Source organism: Phoca vitulina, unplaced genomic scaffold (assembly GCF_004348235.1).
Source record: "Phoca vitulina isolate PV1807 unplaced genomic scaffold, GSC_HSeal_1.0 scaffold14, whole genome shotgun sequence".
NCBI classification, from domain to species: Eukaryota; Metazoa; Chordata; class Mammalia; order Carnivora; family Phocidae; genus Phoca; species Phoca vitulina.
The window spans coordinates 21,408,946-21,424,356 of NW_022589717.1; the positions used below are offsets into that span (position 1 = coordinate 21,408,946).

At 38.5% G+C, this 15,411-nt stretch overlaps 1 protein-coding gene and 1 pseudogene across 1 annotated transcript in view; both read right to left on the reverse strand.

Moving 5' to 3' along the window:
* The window catches only part of ANAPC10 (anaphase promoting complex subunit 10), a 253,378-nt gene that overhangs the window by 118,032 nt on the left and 119,935 nt on the right, over nucleotides 1-15,411 (reverse strand). The window lies entirely within an intron of this gene.
* Nucleotides 9,749-10,167, reverse strand: LOC116637294 (annotated as a pseudogene).

The window sequence follows — 15,411 nt, forward strand, 5'->3', positions numbered from 1 at the left end:
TCCTTCCTTCCTTCCTTCCTTCCTTCCTTCCTTCCTTCCTTCCTTCCCTCCCTCCCTCCTTCCTTCCTTCTTCTTTCCTTCCTTCCTTTCTTCTCTCCTTCCTTCCCTCCTTCATTAAACAAAGTTATTGTATACCATCATGTCCCAAGCACTGTCTTAGACACTAAATATACAATAATGAACAAAAAGACAAAGTCTCTTCTTAATAGAGTTTACATTTAGACAGACAAAAAATAGTAAACACAACAAATAAATTATACATTATGTTCAAAGGTGATAAGTGCTATGGAGAAAAAATATAAAGCAGGAAAAGGGAATGAGGAGTGTCAGGGTGGGTAAAAGTGCAGCTATTTCTTCCATAGTGTTTAGGGAAACCCTCACTGTAGTAAATAATCTAATATATTTGAATCATAGTCAATTCAGGCAGTAGTTAAACCTTCCTTTCAATCAGTTAATATACAATACCCAAATTAGCCTAACTTTCTCCACCTGGAGAATCTTTTGATCTTTTTTCTTATTAAATTAAAATGTACCAAAATGCTGTGCTTGTTGCTTAGTGGGTCAGGCAGTTTGATGTAAAAAAACCTGAATAAATACCCCTCCCCCCCCACCCCAGAGTTGTATGCAATTATTAGAGTGATTCTTTAAAGGACTTGTTAAAATGCCAAAATAGTGCCACAGAAAACATGTGAAATAAAGATTTAAGTTTTCTTTATGAAAAAAAAAGTGTTTAACAAGGGTTTATGGGGTTTTATAAAAACACCTTAACACCTTACAGACCTAAGGGGGAAAAGGCTCTATTTAAGTATCATGCACCAATACCAGACCACCCAATGCTGATGACTAGAAGCCTCAAACAGACCCATCCTTGGGAGCCTATGTGGAGACCCTAATTTTATGGTCATTTTAATTGTATTTAGGTTATTACCTCATGCCCCAGCAAACACCTACAGTATTTAATAAAAATGAGCACAGAACAGTGTTCTAGTTAAAGTATGTACCAAAATCATAAACTAAGTATGCTTCACCATAAATTAACTGGGTGTTTAGTGTTTCTTTGCCTTTAAGTTATATTTATTTTTCTTATAACATGGTATGCTTCACTATATACCAAATCAATGTTAATTGACTTAGCATTTAGACACACTCTTCTATCTCTAGCTCATACACCCACAAACACACCTGCCCTATATATTATAAAGTGATAAGTACAGTTAATCAACCCTCCAGATATTCAAAAGAATGACTATATTAGATCACCAGAGCTGAAAAGCAAATCTTGAAAAGAAAAGAAAAAGGAAATACATTTAGTATCTGTCTAGGGTCCAGCTGTAGTGCTACTATAGTTACAGCAAAGTTGAGTCAGATATAAAGAGTTGTGGTCTTCCTCTGCAAAACAAAAGGGACTATCTTGAAAAACCAGACTCCTTCATTTTGTATTTGTCTATAGTCTAAAAATTGGATTCTTAATTTTTTGCTTCAGTGCTCTGCAGAAAACAATTAATAGATGAGGGCAACTTATAGAATTTAGAATTGATGTTCTTTACTACCACCACTGTCTGACTAGATATTCCAGCACAAATCCCCTAATTATCAAATTTGTAGCTCCTCCTATTTCCTTACCTGGTCATTCCATAGCCCATCAAATTTAGATCTGTACAATCTCCCCCCTACAACATCACACTAAAGGAGTTCTTGTTTAAGTCTCCTGAAATCTCCTAATTGCCAACATTGCTGGTCTTTTTTCAGTCCTCAGTTGATTTGACTTCTCTGTAACTTCTACCTTATGGAGTACTTCTTCCTCCATGAAACTCTCCCTGACTTGGCCTTTCACACCACCACCACCATGGTTCCCATCCTCCAGTCTTAGAACCCCTTCTCAGTTTCCTACACAGGTTTTTTTTTTTTTTCTCTGACCATCTTTTAATTATAGATGATCCTATATCATCCTACACATTTTTCTCTTTTCACTCTGCAAACACTCCTTGAGTGACTCTATCTATCTTAATCTACAGGCTATATGGTTATAATTCAAATTGAATGTGTGATGTCCCCTCCTCCAAGAAAAACAGATTCCTTCCTCCATGTTCCCTATTTCAGGAAAGAGATATCACCTACCAAATGCTGGTGCCAGAAACCTAGATGTCCTTTACCTCTCATGCAGGATTACCAGATTTAGCGATTAAAAATATAGGACCTTCAACTAAATTTTAATTTCAGGTAAACAATGAATCATTTTTTAGTATTAATACTTTCCAAATACTGAAATTTAACTGAGCACACTGTATTTTATCTTGCAATTCTACCCCTACATCTAATCAAACATCAAGCTCCTAAATATTTCTCAAATCTTTTCATGACCCTTTATTTCCCATTGCCTCCATCCTAGACCTACCCACCATTGTCTATTGCTTAGATCTCTAAAATAGCCTTCCAATCAGATTCCTTGAATGCTCCATGACCCCTTAAAATCCATTTTCTACACAGCAAACAGAGTGATATTAAAAAAAAAAAAAACTGAATTGGAAAAACAAACATGAATTCTATCATGATATTCGTCTTCTTATTTCCCATTAACAAATCCCTTAGTATTATCACCTCAGTGCTGGCCTCTGCCTACCTCTCCAGCCTACATTTTAGTGATTCAATTTAATTTATTATGTTTTGGCCACAATTATCCTTTATTTCAATTCTTCAAATTCTTTTAGAGCCCACCTGCCTTCACACATACTACTATTTCCACTGCCCTGGACTTTACAGACCACTGATAACAGAATTCATAATGTATTGAGGTGAAATTCACATGAAAGAAATTTAACCATTTTAAAGTGAACAATTCAGTGGAATTTAGTACAATCACAACATTGTGCAACCCCCACCCTTATACTGTTGCAAAACATTTCTATCACTCCAGAGTAAAGCCTTTTACTCATTAAGCAGTTTCTCCCCATTCCCACCTTTCCTTAGCTCCTGGCACCCACAAACTGCTGTCTCCATGAACTTGCATATTCTAGATACTTCATATACATGGAACAATATAATATGTGGTCTCTTGTGTCTGGCTTCTCTCATTTAACATAATGTTTGGGGGGGTTCATTCATGTTATGGCATGTATCAGTTCTTCATTACTTTTTGTGGTTGAATAATATTCCACTGTGTGTATATACCACTATTTGTTTATCCATTCATCTGTCAATGGAGCTTTGGGCCACCTCCATCTTTTGGCTATTGTGAATACTGCTGCAAAAAACATGCTGGTACATGTACTTTTTTGACTACCTGTTTTCAGTTCTTTTGGGTATATATCTGAGCATGGAATTGTGAGTCATAGGGTAACTCTGTAGCTTAACTCTTAACTTTTTAAAGAACCCCTAAACTGTTTTCCATAGCAGCTGAACCATTTCACATCCCCAACAGCAATGTATGAGTGTTCAAGTTTCTCCATATCCTCATCAACACTTATTATTATCTGACATTTAGATTATAACCATCCTAATGGGTGTGAGGTGTATCTCATGTGGTTTTGATTTACATTTCTCAATGACTAATGGTTTTGAGCATCATGTGTATTCAGAGAGGGAACATATAAAGCTTCTTGCCTGTTTGTATATCTGCTTTGGAGAAATGTCTATTCAAATCCTTTGCCCCATTTTTTAACTGGGCTGTTTGTCTTTTTGCTGTTAAGTTGTAAGAGCTGTTTATGTATTCTGGATATAAAACCCTAGTCAGATATGTATTTACGAATATTTTCTTCCATTGTGTAGCTGTTTTTTTACTTTCTTGATAATGTCCTTTGATGCACAAAAGCTTTTGATTTTAATAAAGTCTAATTTTTTAAATGAGGTAATTATTTTTATTTATTTTTTTGAGAGAGAGAGGGAGGGAGAGAAACGCACGAGCAGGGAAAGGGGTAGAGGAAGAGAATATCTAAGCAGACTCCTACTGAGCATGGAGCCTGATGCAGGGCTTGATCCCACATATTGTTCCACTCAGGACCTGAGTGGAAACCAAGAGTTGGATGCTTAACCAACTGAGCCATGCAAGTGCCCCTTTAACGAAGTCTAATTTATCTATTTCTTCATCTGTTGCTTATGCTTTCGGTGTTAAATCTGAGAATCAATTGCCAAATCCATGGTCATGAAGATTTGCCCCTACATTTATTTCTAAGAGTTTTATGGTTTTAGCTCTTATATTCATATGGTCATTGATCCATTTTGGGTTAGTTTTTATACATGATGTGAGGTAAAGGTCCAACTTAATTCTTTTGCATGTGGATATCCAGATGTCCAGCACTATAACAGAATGTTCCCCTATCCTCTTCCCCATCTCTTCCCACCTCCCCTTTCCAGTCCCTATATATCTTTCAGGGCTCAGCTTAAATGTTTCCTTCCTTGTATACCTGCTCCCACCCTCTCAGATGTTATTCTATTATTTAGATATTTAATAGATATTATTCTATTATCCCTATTACATGTCCACATTGAGCTGGAACTTTCTGCCAGAAAGTAAGGAAGTAATAACAACAGCAACCACAAAATTATGTGAGCTTGTTGAAAGGACACAGGAGCCGATTTCTGGAGGCAATCTGATGGCTAAATATGGGGCAATTTGAACAGGAAATTAGTAATGATAGTAATAGATACAACCCATAGAACAAACATTCACAAGTCCATACTGATATAAATAATTGAATAAACAAGTAAATGTGGAAGAAGAGACAGAATTTTTTTTTTTAAGATGTATTTATTTATTTTAGAGAGAGAGAGTGGGAGGGTGGGGCAGGACAGAAGGAGACGGAGAGTGGGAGAGGGAGAGAGAAACTCAAGCAGACTCCATGCTGAGCATAGAGTCTGAGGTGGAGTTCGATCTCACCACCCTGAGATCACAACCTGAGTGGAAACCAAGAGTTGGACACTTAACCAACTGAACCACCCAGACGCTCTGAGATAGTTCTTTCTTATAGCAGAATTCCAATGAATAAATGTAGGTTGAATGATGGAAATAAGACAATTACCATTTGGCAATATCTGAGTTAATAATTATTGCAGGCTAGAATAATCAATGGATTAAAAAATTAGTAAGCAAAATTACAGTAAAAAACAGGGTATTACATGGTCTCAACATATCTTTCTGTAAAATACTTATTAATCACAAAGGGGAAATCATAAATTTAAGTGCAGAAATCTAGCAGACAACTTCTCAACCAAGTGATCAAAATTAACATCACCCACAATGAGACAAATCAATATCATGTATCTCCTGATACGATGCCTGAGAAAGACATTACATTACTTTGGTGGTATTCTTGCCAAGAAGGCATAATTCAACATGCATGTTTCAACATGAGGAAACATCAGACAAACCTAAATCAAAAGACATTCTACAAAAATAACTGACCAGAACTCTTCAAAAGTGTCAAAGTCACGAGCAACAAATGAAACCTGAAGAACTGTCCCATGTCACTAAAGTGACATGCCAATTAAATGCAATGCATAATCTTGGATTGGATCCTGAACCATAAAAGTGCTTGAGTGGGACAAATGGCAAGATTTGAATGAAGCCTGTAAATTAGTTAATAATACTGTTTCAATGTTAACTTACTGGTTTTGATTACTGTACCATGGCTATAACATATTAATATTTGGGGAAGCTGAATAAAGGGCATATGGAAAGTCTCTATTTTTGTAACTTTTTTGAAACTCTGAAATTATTTCAAAATAAAAAGTTTTAAAAAAACCTAACAGGTGTGATACTGAGATATAAAAAGAAGTACATATATGGTCTTTGTCCCTGTTTTCTGGTTTACAGCTCCTATATCCCTTGGAATCTCCAAAATGATGTGTCTTTTTGTATGCTAACAAAATAACTGGTGGCTGGGGGCTCTTGATAGCTCAGGATGGGGGCTGGTTGCCAGGGAAACCAACCACATGATTAGAGGGTTGGATCTTTCAGCCCCACCCCCAGATCTCTGGGGAGGGGGAAAGGGAGGGGCTGGAGTTAACCACTAATGGCCAATGATTTAATCCATCATGCCTACTTAATAAAGCCTCCATTAAAAAGCCTGACCATAGGGTTTAGAGATCATCCAGGTTCCTGAACACATCTAGGTGGGCTGGGAGAGTGGCCTACCTTGTTTTATGCATCTTTTCCAACTGGCTGCTGTTGAGTTGTATCCTCTTATAATAAATCAGTAATCTACTAAGTTAAGCACTTTTCCTGAGTTCTGTCGAGCCATTGTGGCAAATTATCAAACCTGAGGAAGGGATTATCAGGACCTCTGATATATAGCCGTTTGGTCAGAAGCACAGATAACCACCTAGACTTGTAATTGGCATCTTAAATGGGGCGCAGTCCTGTGGACCAGAGCCCTTAACGTAGGGGGTTTACACTAACTCCAGGTAGTTAATGTCGTAATTGAATTACAGGACATCCAGTTGGTGTCCAGAGAGTTGGAGGATTTCTTGGTGTACAAAACCCACAGGCTGGGTGTCAGAAATGCTGGTGTGAGTAGAAGAAATAGTTTTTCCTCTAATAGGTTAATGGTTATGCTAACATACTATCCTTTCTGTCAACACTATGCTATTCATGTCTAATAGAGTTGGCTATCTATCTCATAGAATATTTCTAGAAAAGTTTTTTTCAAATAATTTTTAAGTAGATCACTGACAGCGGGTATCTCTGAGTTACCAATGTTATCTTGTGGTGACAACCTCAGACCTCTATATAAAATATCCTGAAATAGCATTCAGTATGTTTTGAGGTGGGCATAGTATGATACAAGTGGAATCTAAGAACAATCTACACGGCAATGGTAAGACAGAATGATTAGAAAGGAGGAGGGGCATGGCCAGGTAACAGACTATGATCTAAATGAGAGTGGAGGAGGATTTGAACTCTGGTTAGCAGTCAGTATAGAAGGGGGGTCGTTCACATTTTGAAGTTCAGGATTTGAAATGTGAAAAACAAGGAAGGAGCCACAGATGCTAGTTATCATGGAAAACAGTAGCATCTTGATAGAAATAAAGAAATTGGGAGGGACATATGATGAACCCAATTTTGGCCATGTTGAACTTTAAGCAGTGAGAGAACATTTGGAGATATGAGGCTCGAACCCAGAAAAGAGATTCAAGCTGGAAGTACATTTGGGTGTCACCAGCAAAATGTTAATTGCTGAAATCATTAGAATGTATGATCTCTTCGATGGAAAAATTGCAACAAAGAAAATCAGAGAAACAAGGGCTACAGAGGGGAAGAGACTAAAAATGGGCTCTTCTGAGACTTTTATGCCCAATTATCAGCAGAAAATGTGATCACTTCAGTTTTAAAATTACAGCAAGCAACTTTTGTGATGGTACCTGCCTCTCAATGATCCTCCATCTCTGGGAATGCTTATGGCCACAGGGGTGGACGCCAATGGCCATGCTGCTTCATGACCCTGCACCTTGGGCACTGATGAAGAGAATACAAACCTGGTGCAAGGGAAGGTATTCTCTCTCTCTCTCTCTCCCTCCCTGGCATTTAAAACTTGAAATGGAAAGACAATGCTCCTGGGAGTCACATTAATGGTACAGCCCCATAGTCAACCAAGTCCTATCCCTAAGGTCTCTGAAGCTTCATCCCTAAGGTTTGGTTTTTAATTCTCCATAACACACCAGTCTCTTTCCAACAAATGCCATGACTCCCATTTTTCCTTTCAGGTACTTGAGATCAGTTTCCATTGCTTTGAACAAAACAATTAATGCCCCTGTCTTATTCCATTCAGGCTGCTATAACAAAATACCAGAGACTGGGTAGCTTATAAACAACAGAGATGTATTTCTCTCACATCTGGAGGCTGGGAAGTCTAGGATCAAGACCCTGGCAGATTTGGTGCCTGGTGAGAACCCATTTCCTCGTGAACAGACAAAGGGTTCAGCCCTCATGACCTAGTATCTCTCAAAGACCCTCCTCTGAACACTGTAACACCAAAGATTAGGTTTCAACATATGAATTTGCCCAGTGGTGGGGGAGGATGGGGACCAAAAACTGTAACAACCACAAATATTTAATGACCACTCCCTCGGTGCTACTCAAACTTTAGTGTGGATACGAATCACCTAGGCAGCTTGCTAAATGTAGATTCTGATTCATTGGGCCTGGGGTGGAGTCTGCGATTCTGCATTTCTAACTAGCTTCCAGATGATGCCATTACTGCTGATCTGAAGACACACTTGAAGTAGCAAGGCACCACATGATACTAGCTCTGTCCTCAAGGAACGCATAGTCTGGCAAAGCAGACAAGCCATATGCCCGTGAAATGAATAATTCAGGATATCACTGTGCAGCATAAAGTACGCTGGAGTGATTTTAGACTTGGCTCTGTTTAAACCTACTGTGTTTAAACTTGCAAATCACTGAATCAAACTGGACCTCAGTTTCTGCATCTGTAAAATGAGAGTGACAGGATGATTATCACGTCCTTCTCAACTGCTAAATTCAATCTGTGATTAAAATTAAGATTAATTACACAAACAGGGATAATACTAACTTACACAATTATCCATTATATGTGTGTAATAAGAAAAGAATTATTCTAATAAAAATACACATTTAATGATTTCAAAAATGTACACAAAATATTGAGTGGAAAATCAGTTTAATTAACAATATATATAATATTTTCTGATTTTAAATTGTCTTTGAATTCATGGTTAATTCTAACTCTTCCTCTTTATCTGTGTTTTCTACTATCAATAGGTGTATTTTTATAAGAAACCCCAAATCTATAAAAGTTAGTGCCCATCCTTGTCAATCCCTGACTGTCCCAACCCTACCCAACTGCTCCCCACCTGAGTCCTGAGCGGGGAATAGCTCGGTCCGTCAATATGTTTGAAGCTTCCTTCTCATGACTGAGCAGAATCTGGAATTAGTTTGTCCAGTGTTCCTGGAGGTAAATTGAGACCCCCGGGAACTGAGCTACCATTTCATCTGACTGGCCTCCTGCCCAGCTTCTGGTTTTCACCCTAGCTCCCTGTTGGGATAGGAGCCCAGCCCTGAACCCCAGCCAAAAAAGCTGTAGCCCTTGCTCCACTTAATTCTTGCCAGCCCAGGAGACAAACCCTGCTAGGGGTACCACCACCACTACCATCCCAGCTTCCCCAGTTGCTAGATTGTCTGCTTTAGCCCTGGGAGACCTCCCAGAATTGCAGCTCAGATAACAGCTCAGATAATGGGATATCCAGCAAAACCTGAGAAATTCTCCCCCAGGCCTAACACATTAGCCTGCCAAAAGCTTTTACAAATGACTTCTTTACATTCACAAGTAGAGTGACTAGAAATACAGCAACACGTCTTGCAGGCTAATTCACTGTACTGACAAAAATAGCAGCTATAGCTTAAGAGGTAAAATGTATTCGCTATTCAATCATGGTAGGAGCACACACTTTAATATATATCTCCATGCTTGCATTATTGGATGATTTGTGATCATATAACATCTTTGGGACTTGGTCTCCTCATCTGTAAACTGACTGGACAACTCTCAAGTCTGTTCAATGAAAATTCTAGATAAATTTTTTTACCAAGCAATTATATTCACTTTTTGGACCCATTCTGTTTCTCCTATAGTGTTCTTACTGCTAAGTATAGCCATGATCTCACATGACTTTTTTTTTTTTTAAATAAGATAGAGCAATCCTTTATTTTTAGACATGTGCACAAAGAAGTTTTCAGTAAGTCAACTTTACAGCTGAAGAGAGAACATGAAAATCAGCTTCCAGCCATCAGCTCTGCATAGAGCCTAGGCTCCTCCTTGCCCAAGTGGTGAGGGGGAGGTGTGTATTTAGCTTATCCTGCTGCCTCCTGGTGTCACTCAGGCATTTCATCATTTTCTGCCAAAGGAGACATTGTAGGAGATCATCAAATTCAATCTTGCGCTTTCTCTGCATGGATACCACCGATTCCAGGCGCACATTCTATCCATTTTTTTTTTTTTTTTCAAAAGCATGGCATTGACCTGGAATCTGGTTAGGCTGCTCAGCACTTTGGACTGTCATCCAATGATCTAAGTTAAGGCCCAGCCTTTTCTGCACATCAAAGAAAGGCATGGTGGCCCACAAGGGTCTCCTCACTGGCTACTGCTACTGGATGGTCTCTCACACTATTTTATAGTTAGTTCCACATGTGAGTTGTTTCCCTATGACTTCCTTGAAGACAGAGGTTTTGTTTTACTTGATCCTTGTAGCTGAGTTTCTTACACGGTTATTAGCTCACAGTAGGCTTCAGTAAACACTGAGTGAAATGCAAACATGAATAACTAAGTCACAAAACAACACCCAAAATACTCCACACATGAGCAAACTTTGTGAAATAAGTTTTCTTTATGGTTCTTAACAGTTCCTTACATCCTGAAGTCATTTTTAGATGAAATCAGTCATGTTGAACTTCATCAGAGCAACCTTAAGATCTTTTGGCTATGTGATAGTAGGAAAATGGAGGGGCAGGGCTATTTGATGAATTAATATAGTCTACCTTCTTCCAAACTGAGGGTTCTAGAGGGCAGGGGGATGGGGGGATGGGTTAGCCTAGTGATGGGTATTAAAGAGGGCATGTACTGAATGGAGCACTGGGTGTTATACGCAAACAATGAATCATGGAACACTACATCAAAAATTAATGATGTAATGTATGGTGATTAACATAACATAATAAAAAAATAAAATCCATATAGCACTTGGAAAAAAAAATATAGTCTACCTTCTTCAAAAGGAACTTAGGGCAGTTCACAATGCCCCACAATGCGCCAAAAGAGGTGGGAACTGGCAAACTTCACCTGAGGCCCAGAAGCCCTGAAGCTACCTCCCCAGAGAGAGAACTGCTCACATGAATTTGCATGATAAGAACAGAGGCACCCAAAAAAGCACCAGAACATCAAGGCAAATGACGAACACGTCAAGCTAGTGGGGGAGCTTGAGCGAGGCTGTAGTAATTTTCTTCCTGATGAACTGACCTCAAAGATTCCTTGGGTCACTTGAAGAACATTTGGTAAAATATGTAAATACTAGTTTTTCTTCTTACTTCTAGTAGAGAAAAAGTACTTTGATAGCCTAGCAGAAAAGAGAGTTGTTAAAAAATAAGTTTCAGAAAAAGGTAAAGTCATGGTTCCCATACAGCTATTAAAATGAACATGGGTTAAAGAATTTTTTTTAATCATATGATATGAGGGAACCAGGGAGATGTTATAAACCAGTTCAAAGGAAAAGTCAAAACAGCACAAACTCATAAGGATTAAAGAAACGTTGCAAATAGGGCAAAACTAGTTTTTCCATGTGGTAGAGGAAGTAAATTAAAATTACTGCTGGATCAGACATAATATATGGATCTTTTAGTTCCCTACGACTTACAGAGTGGTAGAATAGCACAAAGACAATGCACTGGGCTAGAATCTGATCATCTGGAAGGGTATGCTGTGGATAAGGTTAGTTTTCCATCGAAACACAAAAGTTTTTCTACAGCGTTGACTTGACCTTCAGCCCTAACAGCTTTCTTTAACCTAATAGATGTTTCGGCCGTGCTTTGGCAAGCAAATTGCTGTCATTTCATAATTGGATTCTCAACTGGTATCTGAGATGCCAATATTTCATAGTGTTTATTAAAATAATGCCACACATGTAGCAGAACAAACCTTATATTTTTAAAATTCTGAGGAACCTGACATTCTCTACTAGGTATTCTCTACCTCTGAGCAGAAACAGGACACAGGGTTTTCCTAATAAACAGGGCCAAATTATTTTCTCAAAACGTAATACTGACTCTGCTCAAATACTCAGGTGTGTATTCAGTTGACACCCTAGGGTGCTGTGCCATGAACTACGGAAGACAATCTGGGCTGGAGAAGGTTTGAAGGCTGGTGTTCTCTATTACCAGGCTTTGTTCATACTTGCAACAACGGCTTCAGGAGTAGCATCTCCCTGATGGGCCCACGGTATTTCCACAGCTTTAGAACTGTTCTCACTGGTGTCTGTGCTCCTTTATGTCAGCTGCCCAATTGGCAGAAACAAAGGTTCAGCCCTGCAAGGAAGACTCTAGAGGCAAAGGCAGGAACAGATTTGCAAGCTGAACGCTTCTTCCCTCTGCCACCATCCCCTGGCAAGCAGTGACCTCACCCCTTGGTCATCCTCCTCCTGCACCACCATGGGGGTCTCCCCTTGTTATCCTACTTCAACCCAGGCACAGGGGAGCCTTTGTTCACTATCCTAACTTGTTTTGTGGGTGTATCTGTTCTTTGGACTTCATTCCCTCAGCTCCCTCCAGGAGCTCCGCTCAACTCCCTCCTGGCCTGCACCACTCCTTCTCAGGAATGTTTCTCTTATCTGTTTTCCAGTCAAGGCAGTTGGCAGCTTTACTCAGAATCTAAAGACTCATGTAATCTTGAGCAAGGCGGCTGGCAGGAGGGATTAGGATCCCCTTCTCTAAGCAGGGAGGAGGGTGGTTCCTAGAGAGCCAGGCACTCTATAAACTACCAATGAGCTGCTTTGACCATAAAAGCAGTTCAGCCTGGCCTCTGGTGAATGTCTGGGTTTTGTTTTTTTTTTTGGGGGGGGGGGGGTTGTTTTGTTTTGTTTTGTTTTTAAGTAGAATTGTATCCCCAATGGACCCACCAGAGTAAGTTAGCTGCAAAATATACATTCCAATAGCTGAATGACCTGTTGTATGGGGTTACTTAGTATTGTTCATTTAAATACTAGAGAATGTCTGTCAAATACAATGGTTTTCGTTGTAGCACAGTTGATGCTAAACTGTTCTGACAGTGAGTAGGCAATAGGTTCAGCAGCTTCTAAAGGAAAATCGTGGTTCATATTAATAAAACCATGTCATCAGCATCGAGAAGGGCGCATTCTCTACCAGTTACTATGCGTTGCAGCGTCCTCCCATTTATTTAACAGCTGTATCAAGTTATATATGATGGAGCAATAAGGCCAAATTAGGACATTACTCTGTTTTATATACATTTAGAATTGGAATTTTGCCCTACCCATAAGGAACTCAGAATGTACACCAGGATTATAGAATTTAATAAATAGATTCATTCAAAAGATAGTCATTGAGTGCATTGTTGTTCTATGAACTGGAGACAACAAAGATAAGTAAGACATGGTCTCTGTGGAGAAGACAGTACAAATGAGTATTACAACATTTTCACAGAGTTAGAAGATGGCTGTCAGTCATTGCTGTATTCCTGGTGTCAAGGATTTCTGAAACTATTAACTTAAATAGAAATGAAATTCAGTGATGGCATGATACATGGTCTTATGGGAGCACTAATATGTGATCTGATCTGACAACCAAATCACTATAAAAAGTCATATTATTTTAATTCTGATATTTTTAAATAAAATAAAAGTAACATGTTTATTGTAAAAAAAATCATTCACAATCCCATCACTTTATTATTCTTAACTATGTTTTTTTTCTGAATAAAGAGAGTAATACTGGTCAGTAAGTACATTACTCCTAAAACCTGTTTGTTCTTCATGTAAGATATATTATTTCCTTAGAGCTAATTCAGAAAAAAGGATTTGCTTAAGAACAATGGCCTTTGTTTCATTTCTTTTTTTAAAGCTTTAAGTGATAATAAAAGAGTTATTAGATCCCAATTTAGCAAATGACTCAAATCTATAGAATACAAGTGACCCCTGAGCAACACGGGTTTGAACTGCACAGAGCTACTTACACAGACTTTTTTTTTTAATAAATACAATACAGTTCTATAAATGTATTTTCTCTTATGATTTTCTTAATAACATTTTCTTCCCTGTAGCTTACTTTATTGTGAGCTAGTATATAATACATGTAACATACAAAATGTGTATTAATCAACTTTTATGTTATTGGTAAAGCTTCTGGTCAACAGTAAGTTTTGAGGAGTCAAAAGTTATACATAGATTTTCAATTATGTGGGAGGTCAGCACCCCTCACCTCCATGTTCTTCAAGGATCACAAAGAGATTTGTGTATGACTCTAGAGCTGAGGGAGACAAACTCTTACACTATTGGAGATTAGTTCCACTATGGTTCCTTTCAAAGAAGCCTTCCACAAACAACACTTTTTCTACATTCATATTCATCATTGGTTCTATCAATTCAACCTGAAGTCTTTCACTGAAATCAATCATAACCATCCTTTTTCCCCAAAAGACAAACAGGTCATAAAATTATCTGAACTTAGTAAGTCAATGAGTCATTCCAGGTAAGCCATTTGAAAAGTTGTTTTATAGAATTAGCAGGATGTATTTGACTTCTCAGAGTATTTCTTGAACCTGATGAAATATTAAAGATCGATGTGAAATCTGAACAGAGCAATTATTCGTAACAAAATTGAATCAGAAATCAACAATTACCAAAAAATAAAAGTCCAAGACTGATGGCTTCACAGGTGAATTCTACCAAATGTTTGGGTTTTTTTTAAGATTTTATTTATTTGACAGAGAGAGAGAGGCGGGGGGAGAACATGAGCAGGAGAGAGGAAGAAGCAGGACCCCACGGAGCAGGGGGGCCTGATGCGGGACTCAATCCCAGGACCCTGGGATCATTACCTGAGCTGAAGGCAGACGCTTAACCAACTGTGCCACCCAGGCACCCCTACCAAATGTTTACAGAGTTAATACCTATTCTGCTCAAACTATTAAAAAAAAAATAGAAGAGGAAGGAAAGCTTCCAAATGCATTCTACAACCCCAGCATTACCCTGATACCAAAACCGGATAAGGAAACCACACACAAAAAAGAGAACTACAGCCCAACATCCTTGATGAACACAAATGCAAAAATCCTCAACAAAATATGAGCAAAGTGCATTCAAAAATATATTAAAAGGATCATTTACCACAATCAAGTGAGATTTATCCCAGGGATATAAGGGTAGTTCAATATTTCCAAATCAAGCAACATGATATACCACATCAACAAAATGAAGGATAAAAATCACATGATCATCTCTAGAGATATAGAAAAAGCATCTGACAAAATTCAACATGCATTCATGATAAAAACTCTCAACTCACCCATTCATGATAAAAAGTGGGCTTGGAGGGAACATACCTCAACATAATAAAGGCCATGTATGAAAAACCTACAGCTAATATCTCATTCATTGAAGAAAAACTAAGGGTTTTTTTTTCTAAAATCTGGAACAAGACAAGAATGTCCATTCTCACCACTTTTATTCAACACAGTACTGGAAGTCCTAGCCACAGCAATCAAACAACAAAAAGAAATTAGAGGCATCCATACTGGTGAAGAAAAAGTTAAACTATCACTATCTGCAGATGACATGATATTATACATAGAAAACCCTAAAGACTCCGGGGCGCCTGGGTGGCTCAGTCGGTTAAGCGGTTGCCTTCGGCTCAGGTCATTATTCCAGGGTCCTGGG